General features: G+C 40.8%; 1 protein-coding gene across 3 annotated transcripts in view; it reads right to left on the bottom strand.

Annotated features, from left to right (window-relative positions):
* Positions 1–12,048, bottom strand: part of LOC122734404 (lysosomal alpha-glucosidase-like) — a 74,460-nt gene that overhangs the window by 59,564 nt on the left and 2,848 nt on the right. The gene's annotated exons all lie outside the window — the stretch shown is intronic.

Below are 12,048 nucleotides of genomic sequence, written 5' to 3'. Positions count from 1 at the left end.
ATATATATATACATATATATATATAACCTATATCAGATTACCTGCTGTCTAGGGGAGGGGGGAGGGAGGGGAGGGAGGGAGAAAAATCTGAAATTGTAAAGCTTGTATAAACAAAGGTTGAGAACTATCTTTACATGTAATGGAAAAAAATAAAATACTTTATTAATTTAAAAAAAAAGAAGAAAAAAGAAGAAAAAAGAAAAACGACTCAACAACTCAACCTCTGATTCCAAAGCTAGTGTGCTCTCTTCCATGCCCTGGTCACCTCTCTTCATTCCTTTTTGTTGATTCTTGATTGAGAAGTTTGGTTCAATCAAGGGAAAGAAAAATTTATCTCTTCTTCATCCCTTTCCCCTCTTCTTTTTGTCTAAGCTTCTTTTCAGAAAATAAGGCGATTCCTTCTGGACTCTGATGTACAAGTCACAAAACCATAATAAGTTTTCATTGTTTTACTTGAAAGTTTATTCTGTCCTCATGTGTTTGCCAGCTTTGGCAAAAACGAGGTGGTGTTCCATGCTTGGAAGTTCTGCAGGCTCCACTGGGAACAAGTTTTACAAACTTTCCGAGGTTAATTCAGTCAGTAAATTTGTGGCTAACATCTGAATGAACTATACAGTAAAACTCAGTCTCAGAGACACAAGGAACAAAGAGACTCATGTGACTATAGATCTGTAACAGGCATTATTAAAACAGGGGCTCTTAGCATGGGGTCTGTGAACTTTCAAAATTGATTTTTTTTTATTATTGTATTTAATATAATTGGTTCCCATCAGAATCCTTGGTATTTTACTTTATGCATTTAAAAACACTGGGCAGCTAAGTGGCACAGTAGATAGAGTACGTGGCCTAGAATCAGGAAGACTCATCTTTGTTGTTGTTGAGTCATTTCAGTCGTGTCCTGACTTTTCATGAGCCCATTTGGATTTTCTTGGAAACGATACTGGAGTGGTTTGCCATTTCCTTCTCCAAATTTTTATACATGTGGAAACTAAGGCAAGTAGGTTAACTGACTTGCCCAGGATCTCACAGTTAGTAAATATCTGAGGCTGGATTTCAACTTAGAAAGATGAGTCTTCCTAATTCCAAGTCCAGTGTTCTATCCTCTGCACCAACTAGCTGCCTGAAGACTCATCTCCTTGAGTTCAATTCTGGCTTCATATACTTGCCAGCTGTGAGACCCTGGGCAAGTCACTTAACTCTGTTTGCCTCAGTTTCCTCACCTGTAAAATTACTTGGAAAAAGAAAGGAAAAACCACTCCAATATCCTGGCCGAAAAAAAAAAAACCCAAATGGGTTTACAAAAGAGTCATATTCAACTGAAACAACTGAACAACAGCATTTAAAAACATAATTCTGAGAAGGGGTCCATGGACTTCACCAGACTTCCAAAGGAGTCTCCAGGACATACACACACAAGATTAAGAACCCCTACATTAAAATAATAACTAACAGCTACAGATAATTTGTTGTTGTTGTTTTTTGGTTTGGTTTTTTTTTTTGGGGGGGGGGGGGTGCGGGACAATGAGGGTTAAGTGACTTGCCCAGGGTCACACAGGTAATAAGTGTCAAGTGTCTGAGGCAGGATTTGAATTCAGGTCCTCCTGAATCCAGGGTCAGTGCTTTATCTACCGCACCACCTAGATGCCCCCAACAGAGCATTTTTATAGTTTACAAAACACTTGTGATGTTGTGATAATGTTATCGTATCCTAAACTGAGATCCACTTGAGTGAAGAGGTTTGCCCATGGTCATATAGGTAGGAGAGGCAGCATTTGAACCCAGGCCTTCCTAGTCCGACACCTGGATCACCATGCCACACGACTCCCTCTAACTAGCAGTTCCTTCCCTTTGTGAGATTAAGTCACTTAACTTATCTGAACCCCTGTTTCCTCATCTATAAAACAGGTATAGTTATGTTTATACTATGTCCTTTACAGAGTTGTTGTGGATAAAGTGTTTTGTAAACCTTGCATTATTGTAGAAATGCATGTTATTATTTTGGAGGGAAAACTGTTACTAAATAATGGAAAGAGGCTGAGGAGGTTGGGCTGGGCAGTCAAAGGTCCCTCCAAAGCACCTAAACACAAAAGAAAACAGAACAAAACAAAACAAAACAAAAACTGTCCTCATTTTTTTCCCCTTTCCAATGCTTTTCCGACTTCTTTATTCCCCGGAATGAGGTGTTAAGTCTTGAGTCTGCCTGGAAAGGGATGGGGTGGGGATGTGGGAAGAGAAGAAGTAGTCATTCAGTATTGCCTGGAAAACCTTGACTGGTTTAAAGCAGAAAGTGACTTGCAAACAATTTTCACAGAAAAAAAAAAAAGTTAGGGGCTGGGGTGGTAGACTGCAGTAGAAGAAAGCATCCTGATTCTGGGAAAATAGCTCCAGTAGGAAACAGCTTAAAGTTGACACTTCCTGGGGCTCCATGAGCTGAGATACTGCTCTCTTTTCTTGATCTTCCCCTTCCCTTTGCTTTTGGGCTAATAATAGGAATTTGAGCTAGAAGAGACCCCAGAAGTCATCTAGTCCAACATCATCATTTTACGGGGGAGTAAATTTCATCCTAGAAAAGGGAAGTGGTTTTCCCAAGGGTCCCACAGATGGTAATAAGCATAGTCTGCCTTTGATGCCTCAGATGGCAAATCCAGCACTCTTTCTACAAAACTGCCTCCCACGAAGGGGAGGCTATAGGGACAGATTGGCACTGGGGCTCAAAATGCCAGGATCACAAGTTTATACTTTGTAGGGTGAGTGACGGGGGCCATGGAACATTGTAGTAGAACTAACAATAATAGTAATTGTAATTAAACAACTAGCATTTTAATAGTGCAAAGCACTTTTACAAATATCATCTCATTTTATCTTCACAATAACCTTGGGAGATTGTTGCTATTATTGTTCCCACTTTACAGATGAGGAAACTGAGGCAGATAGAGGTTAAGTACACAGTGTCACAAAACTAGCAAGTGGCTGAAGTGGAATTTGAACTCAGGTCTTTCTGACTCCAAGTCCAATACTCTAATCCATGTGCCATGTGTCATGATTACAGAAATCTCCTAGAAGAAAAAAAAATAGCCACTTGTGGTCTTGCCCCGTCTAGCTTGACCCAACAATATTAGCAGATGGTAAAATTGCTATATAAAGGGCTTCCTGAGGAACACTTTAGAAAAATGATCATGGCTAGAAAGTCTCACATTCTTTAGATCCTAACCTCTTAGAGGTCAGGAGTATGTGGGGTTTTAAAAAAAATTTTTTTTTTTTTTTTAGTGAGGCAATTGGGGTTAAGTGACTTGCCCAGGGTCACACAGCTACTAAGTGTTAAGTGTCTGAGACCGGATTTGAACTCAGGTCCTCCTGAATCCAGGGCCGGTGCTCTATCCACTGCGCCATCTAGCTGCCCCTAGGAGTATGTGTTTTGCATGCCCTAAAGTACAAGTACACATTTTATGTTTTCTATAATTATTCACTGATGTAACTCTTAATGTTGGTTACAAATGGGTTGACAGGATCTAAGAACTCCCCTAAGTTTATGCATACTATGCATCTAGGTATATGTGTGTATCTATGCATGCATGTATGTGTATATGCATAAATGATGTATAGCTTATATTTGCATAGATATAGTTGCATGTATGTATATATTTATGCATCTTTGAATATATACATGTATGTGTGTATGTGTGTATGCATACACATACAAGATTATAGATCATATCTTTGCATCTATATAGTTGCATCTACATTTATGCATCTTTGAATATATATGTGTATATTTTTTTGCCCAGTGGGCTCTTCCCCCCCAAAAAAACCCTTGGCCATTCTAATATCTCTCTATTTTTTGTAAATAGTATTTTTATTTTTCCCCAATTACCTGTAAAGACAGTTTTCAACATTCTTTTTTTATAAGCCCAGTGGACTTTATCAGCAGGGGCAGCTAGGTGGCACAGTGAATAAAGCACTGGCCCTGGATTCAGGAGGACCCGAGTTCAAATCCAGCCTCAGACACTTGACACTTACTAGCTGTGTGACCCTGGGCAAGTCACATAACCCTCATTGCCCCACCAAAAACAAACAAACAAACCAAAAAACCCAAACCAAAAAACCAACAACAACAACCAATCAGCACCTACAGTTCCCTTGGAAACACCTAGACGCATGTTGTCATAGTACCATGTGGGAGGGAGGGTACATGCTATATTTTCTAGGTCTTCTGTATTTCTCTCCATTTTAAAATTCAAAATGCAAAGCACTGTTGATTCATTCAAATATCTTACTTCATTTGAGAAAGCAATTTAGAAATTCATGGGAGAGTTCTTCAAGGAAAATGCCCAGCCAAGGAGGCTTTAGTCCTGGACTTGGCTCTTTTAATAACTAACTATGGCTTTGGGCAAGTCACAGAATAACAGAATCTCAGTGGAGAGAAGGATCTCAAACATCATCTAGTCCAATTCGTACCTAAATGAGAGAAGTCTCAGACAAGGAGTTATCCAACCTCCCCTTGAAAACCTCCAGAGAAAGAGCATTCCTAGGGTGTCCCATTCCACTTCTGTACAGCCCTAATTAATAGGAATTTCCTAATTAATAAGAAATGTTTTCCTTCTAGGAAGCCCCAAGACACACATGCATATACACACATGCACACATAAACACACGTATCCACACATACATGTACACACATGCATACATACATTGCCCCCACTATTCCTAGTTCTGTTATCTGAAGTCAAACAATGTGAGCCTAATTCTCTTCTGCATGAAGGCCCTTCAAATACCTGAGGGCAGTGATAATGACACCCCACCCCTGAGTCTTGACAAAATATTCCTAGTTCCTTCATAAGGAGTTAGAATACTGGGGCACGGGGGAGGGGGGGGGCAGGGTGGCAAAGAATACATGAAAACAGGAAGACCTGAATTCAAATGCTCACAGTGGCTATGAGACCCTAGGGAAATCACTTAACCACTACTTGCCTCAGTTACTTCGTTTGTAAAATGAGGATAATAATAGCATCTAATGGGGATAAGATCAAACTTTTAATATATTTATATATACAATTATGTCTGTATATGTATGCACGTGTTTATACATGCATCTATATACACGTGTTTTGACACGTATCTCAAAATGTAAATGTAGATAATGTTTTGAAAACCTTAAAGATATAGGTTTGTAAACCCATGCACACACATGCATATATGTTACATATATGTATATGCGTGCACATGTATATATGTTACCTATTATGTTTTTTGAGCCCTTCACCATACTAGTCATCCTTTTCTGGATGCTTTCCATTTTGTCAATGCCCTTCCTAAAATGTTGTACCCAAAAGTGAATGCAATGGATGGGATATGATGTGACCTGGGCAAAGAACAATGGGACTGTCACCTTCCTTGATGGAATGGAGTGGGTTGGGAAATTATTCATTAAGGACAGTTCTAAGCAACGGGGGTACAAAGAGAAAATGGAGACAATCCTTGTCCACTTTGATTGAGGGAGCTAACACATAAATAAGGGCTTGTGTTCACAGTGAAGTCATAGTGATTAGCAAGGCCAGGTAGTTCTTAGAGTCTGCCAAAGTAGCAAGACAAACAACAGACGGAGGGATGTGGGGGCTGGCATTTATCTAACAGTGGGTGCTTTCTGCCCGGTGGGAACTGGGCAACAGGGCAACAAAGCTTGAGTTGGGGAAGAGAGACATCCATCCAGTGGCTCCACTCAATGGTGGCAGGTGGTTGTGGTTCATCTTTAATGTTCTGGACATTGTGGATTTTTTAAAGTACCCTAGCAGTGAATTGACCCCCTCTCCAGGGGATTTTGACACTCCTTGCCTCCCCCCAAGTTACATAATCATTATTCCATTCAATTTATCACACACTTGTTAAGTACCTACTATGTGCAAAACTGCCCTGATAGGTCCAGAGGAAGTGCAAAGTTTTATTAAGGCACAGTTCCTGCCCTGGTGCTACTTATAGAGTCCTGTATGCATAAATGACACATGCACCAATAATTATAATACATAAATGAATCAGAGATGGGCAAGCAAAGTATTATGAAAGGGCCCAGGATGAGGATTAAGTAGGAAGGAACCTAGAATAGAGGAATAATTTAACTCAATACGCATTAATTGAGTACCTATTGTATACAGAACACTGTGTTAGGTGCTGGGGAAGACACAAAGCTCATTTAAGACAGGGTTCCTGCCTTCATCTAATTTATAGACTACTAGGGGATATGATATAAGCACAGATGTATAAGATATACATTACATGCTATATTCATTAGAGAGGAACAAATAACCATAGCTGATATTTATATAACACTTTAAGGTTTGAAAAAGGTTTTAGATACATTATCTCATTTGATCCTCATAACCTACAGGTATTATTATTCCTATTTCACAGATGAGGATACTGAGGCTGAAAGGTTAGGTGAATTGCCAGTGGTCACATAGGTGGTTAACTGTGAGTGGTGGAGTTTCAACTATGGTCTTCATGAGTCCAGTATTCCTGCTACTTCCTCTGAGAAAATGGTGATTATTGGCTGGCAGCGGGAGAGGAGGTAGGGATGGCTGGAGATCAAGGAAAATATTGCAATTAGGCTGGGTTTTCGATGATGAATAGAAATCTAGCAGGCAAAGAAAAGAAGGGAAGACATCTCAGGCACATGAGCAAAGTACCAGAGCCAGCAAAGTATGAGGAGGCCAATGGAGTTGGAGCATGGTGGTCGGGAGGAAAGGATAAGCCTGGAAGGACAGGATAGCAGTCCATTGTGGATAGCCTTGAACACCGGGCTAAGAAATCTGAACTTTATCTGGTAGGCAACAGGGCAAATCCACTACAGATTTCTGAGTAAAAGAAGCAACATGATCACATCTATGCATAAGGGACAATGTGGAAGGTGGGCATGGGGTGTAGGAGGGGAGAGGGACATTGTGGAGGTAGGAAGAGCTTTCTTTATGTCTAAAACTCCATCTGTTCAAAAGATGAAAACAATGTGTACCACTAGTCAACAGGAATGATGTTATAAATTAAATGTAGCATCACCAGCATCATCTGAACCACTGAGGGTCCAGGTTCATCTTCATACCATGATAAGGCAGTCAAAGGAGGAATCTCCTGCAGGGACTTATGATCCTATTATTCCATAAATAAATGAATGGTCAGTCAATAAATATTTATTAAGTGCCTCCTATGTGCTAAGCTCTGGGAATACCCCCCCCAAAAAAAGATAAAAAGATAGCCCTGCTCTCAAGGAGTTCACAGTTTAATGGGGGAGACAACATGTTAACAACTATTGACAAACCAGATCTATACAGGATAAATTGGTGACAATCATCAGAGGGAAGGGGATCAGGAAAGGCCTTCTGTAGAAGGTGGGATTTTACTTAGGATTTGAAGGAAGTCAGGGAAGCCAAGAGAGATAGAGAAAGAGGGACAGCATTGCAGGCATGGGGGTGAGGGGCAGATCCCACAGGAGACAGTCAGTGAAAATGTCTGGAGATGGGAAATGGAGGGTCTTGTTTCAGGAAGAACAAAGAAGTCAGTGTCCTTTGGATCTCAGAGTTCATGAGGGATAAAGGGTGTGAGGTGTAAAAAGACTCGAAAGGTAAGTGTGGACAGTTTATGAAGGGTTTCGAACAACAGTTAATTTGATGTGTGACCCTGGAGGTGAATTGGGGAGTAGGGGAAAACACAGAACTGTGCTTTATTTAGGAAGATCACTTTGAAGGCTGGGGAGAAGATGAACTGGAATAGGGAGAGACTTGTGGCAAGCAGACCAACCATCAGACTTTGTCAGTCCATGTGCAAGGTGATGAGGACCTAGAACAGGGCGGTGGTACTGTTAGAGGAGAGATCTTACAAAGGCAAAACAGATTGGATGGGGGGCGGGGGGGGGGGGAGGATGTGAGAGAATGAGGAGATGAGGATGATGCTTAGATTGCAAGCCTGGGTGACTGAGAGGATAGTGGACCCTCAACCATAAGAGGGAAGTTAAGAAAAGGAGAAGATTTGGGCAGGGGAGAAAGATAATTAATTCAGTTTTGGACATGTTGAGTTTAAAATGTCTATAGGATATCCAGTTCAGAAATGTTCAATAGGCAGTTAGAAATGAAAGACTGAAAGCAAACAGAGTTTTGGATTGGATAAACAGATCTGAAAATTATCAGCATGGAGACAATAATTGAATCTATGGGAGCTGATGAGATCACCAAGTGAAATAGTATAGAAGGAGAAGAGAAGAGGGCCTAGGACATTGCCCTGTGGGGCATCCAGGGATAATGGGCATGACCTGGATGCAGATCCAGCAAAGGGGACTGAGGAGTAGTCAAATAGATAGGGGGAAAACCAGGAAAAAAGTAGTGTCACAAAAACCTAGAGAGAAAACCATATCAAATAGGAAAGGGTGATTGATATTGTCAAAGGCTGACAAGAGGTCAAGAAGGATGAGAATTGAGAAAAGGCCATCAGATTTGTCAATTGAAAGACATTTGGTGAGTTTGGAAGGAGTGCAGTCTCAGTTGAATAAAGCCATACTGTAGAGTTAAGAAAGTTAGAGAAAAGGAAGTGGAAAAACATACTATAGATGCTCTTCTCAAGATGTTTAGCCACAAAAGGGAAGAGAGATAAGGGACCAAAATCCAGTGGGGATGGATGGATCAAGAAAGGTTTGGGGTTTTGCTTTTTGCTTTTTTGGTTTGTTTTGGGGTTTTTTGAGGATGAGGGAGACATGGGCATTTTAGTAGGCAGGAAAGAAGCAGCTTCTACAGAGAGAGATTAAAAATTAGTGAGAGAGTAAGGATGATGGAGGAGGCAATCGGCTGGAAAAGACTGGATGGAAGGGGATCCCTTATGCATATAGAGGAGTTTGCCTAGGCAAGAAGAATCTCGTATATTTGGTTAATTTCTCCTAAGACCAAACAGTTACCCCTCCCTCTACATCTATTTCTCCTGACTTACTTTCCCTACTTTTCTAACTTCTCCACTTCTCCTTCCTTTTTAATTTTCCCCTTCCTCATCTTCTTTCATGCTTCCTCTTGGGACTCATCATTCTTTTTTAAAAATCGGTTTTGTTTTTATGTCCCCAACATTTCTGGAAATAGTCCCCTCCCTGCCACACAAGCCAAGCTTCCCTTGTAACAAAGAAAAAGAGCTACACAAAAACAGGGGATACAATAACCCACTTCTGACAATATATGCAACATTCTTCCCTAATGATCCTTATTATTCTTAAACAAAAACCTCACAACTAAAAACTGAATTAGCCTCTTCCCCCTAACTTTCTTCTCATCTTTCCACTACCCAATACTTAATCTTCCTTATGCAAAGATCTGGCAATGACATTCCATTGCCCGAAATCCTTCAATGTCTCCCAGTGGCCCAGTGAGTCAAGTTCAAACTTCTTAGTTTAGTATTCTCTGAGGTCCTTTGCAATGTGGTGCCACCCAAATCTTTTTGCCCTTTATATCTCATGCTTCTCTCCACTCCTCTCCATGTACTTTATATTCCAACCTGAACTATAGTTCCTGATATGGACCTTGGGTTCTAGCCTCCTTGTCTTTGCTTACACTGTTCCTGAAGTCACTTGGTTCTCCCCTTTCTTCCCCTCTGTTAAATGTTTATCCATTCTTTACAGTCCAAATAGAATACCACCTTCTTATGAAACTTTGAGAATGGAATGCTATATGGGTTTCTTTCTATGCCTTGCTTATCTAATCTGTTTCACTGAACAACTCTTTTATTTTTGCCCTAATTTAAAAAGTAATTATTGCTTTATAAAATAATTTGAGATCTGATCATGTTAAACCTTCTTTCATACATTCCCTTGCTATTTCCCTCAATATTTAAGTACCATTTTTTGTTCTTCCACATATAGTATTTTGTCTTATTGTATAAAATATCAGTCAACCAATCAATGCATCAACAAGCATTTATATTATATACCAAGAACAGTGTCAGAAACAGTCCCTGCCTGGGGTGACCTTACATTCCAGGTGAGAAAATATGTACATGTATATATATGTGTGTGTGTGTGTGTGTGTGTGTGTGTGTGTGCATGTATGTATGTATATGTATATGTGTATAGATAGATAGATATAGATATATGCTAAGTAAAACCAAGGCAATTGATTATATTAGCAGCTGGGGGATTAGGAAAGGCCTTGTGGAGGAGGCAGCATCTGAGCTGAGCTTTAAAAGAAGCTATTGATCCATTTGGTACAGTCTGAGACCCCATTGATGTTCATGATGATTCCTCAGAAGCAGCCTGTGTATTCAAATTCAAAGTATTCAAAGTCATAATTATGTAAAATGTGGTTAAAGTGATTAGCATAGCATTCAGCCCAAAGATTAATTTGGATAGTATGGCCAGGTCATAAACATTGACTTTCTCTAATTATTTAGGCCTCCCTTTATTTCAGTGAATATTGCTTATGGTTAGGTTTATAGAAATCTCAAGACTTAAGTTAAGTCTTGGTAGGCATCAAAAATTTTCTTATTGCTCCAGGTAGTGACCTTTCATCTTTGGGCTTAAACATCAGTAAGCTTCTTGAGGATAGGCATTGTCTTGTCTCTTTTTGTATCCCCAGCATTTAGCACTGTGCCCAGCACATAGTAGGTGATTAATGCATATTGATTGATCGATAGCCTATTATAGTTACTTGTGCAGCTACTACACTATTGACCACTAGACTATAAACTTCAAAAGGTCTAGTGGTTTCAGTTCAACTCTTCATGGCCCCATTTTGGGGTTTTCTTGACAAAGATACTAGAGTGGTTTGCCATTTCCTTTTCCAGTTCATTTTACAGATGAGGCAACTAAGGCACAAATAAATAAACTGAGTCACCCAAGATCAAACATGCAATGAGAATTCAAACCCGGGTTCTCTGGCTCGAAATTCAGTGATTCTCCCTGCTAGAGGCCCTGGGTTCAAATTCTGTCTCTGACCCATATGTGCCTTTGGATAAGTCATTTAACTTCATTGGACTTTCTTCATTTTCTCATCTGTAAAAGGACAAAATGGCCTTTAAAGTCTCTTCCAGATGTTAACCTTTGATCCTAAGATTTTTTTCTTTTCATGTTTTTATTTATGGCAATTTTAAAAAAGAGTTCTAAATTCTTTCCCTCCCCCACTACTTGAGAAGGCAAGCAATATATCAATTATACATGTAAAGTCATACAAAACACATTTCCATATTAGCCATGTTGCAAAAAAAAATAATAACAACAATGAAAAGCAAGAAACAAAGTGAAAAACAGTCTGCTTCCATTGGCGTTCAGACTCCATCAGTTGCCTCTCTGGAGGTGGCTCCGCTTTTCCATCAGGGGCCTCTGGGATTCTCCTGGATCACTGTATTGCATAATCCTAAATACTGAGAGGCATCGGGGTAAAAACATAAGGAACCCTTGGGTCCGACCCATTTCGGGCACACAGGCTGACTATGGGACCCTGGGCAAGCACCCTAGGCAGTTCTCTGACCCCGTGTGGATTGGCAGAGAAGGCGCTGACCTCCAAGGGTGGAGGGAGTGTCTTCAGGCAGCAATTCCCCTATACCAAAGAAGTGACAGGTTCGGTCCGTACCCCTAAGCAGGTTGGAAACCAGAGTACCAAAGGAGGCCTGAATTCCAGAACTGGCTCTGACACTTGGGCAAGTCACAACACCGTCCCCCCCACCCCCACACCGTCTCCTGGGGCTCAGTTTCTTCATCTATAAAATGGGCACAACAATACGCCCGAGCTGTGAGGAAAGCAACTTTATGAACCATAAATTCCTATAGGAATGTTGGTTTACGTTGCTATAACTTTAGTATTGTAAAAATAGTAAAGTACCCAGCCTGATGATGGGGGGTGTTGGGGGGAAAGGCAGTAACCTCACGTGGTCCCACCCTTCCAAAGCTTTACACTTGTCTCCTCCCCTCCAGGATCTCCCTCCCTCCCTCTCTCCTTCCCTCTCTCCCTCCCTCTCTCCCCTCTCCCCCCTTCTCTCTCCCTCCCTCTCCCTCTACCCCCCCCTCCCCGTCGGCCGGGACAGGGCGGGTCCGGGCGAGCC

The sequence above is a fragment of the Dromiciops gliroides genome, chromosome 1 (genome assembly GCF_019393635.1).
Source record: "Dromiciops gliroides isolate mDroGli1 chromosome 1, mDroGli1.pri, whole genome shotgun sequence".
Classification (NCBI taxonomy): domain Eukaryota; kingdom Metazoa; phylum Chordata; class Mammalia; order Microbiotheria; family Microbiotheriidae; genus Dromiciops; species Dromiciops gliroides.
Note: the sequence above shows the minus strand (reverse complement) of the source record. Positions and strands in the feature narration are given on the sequence as shown.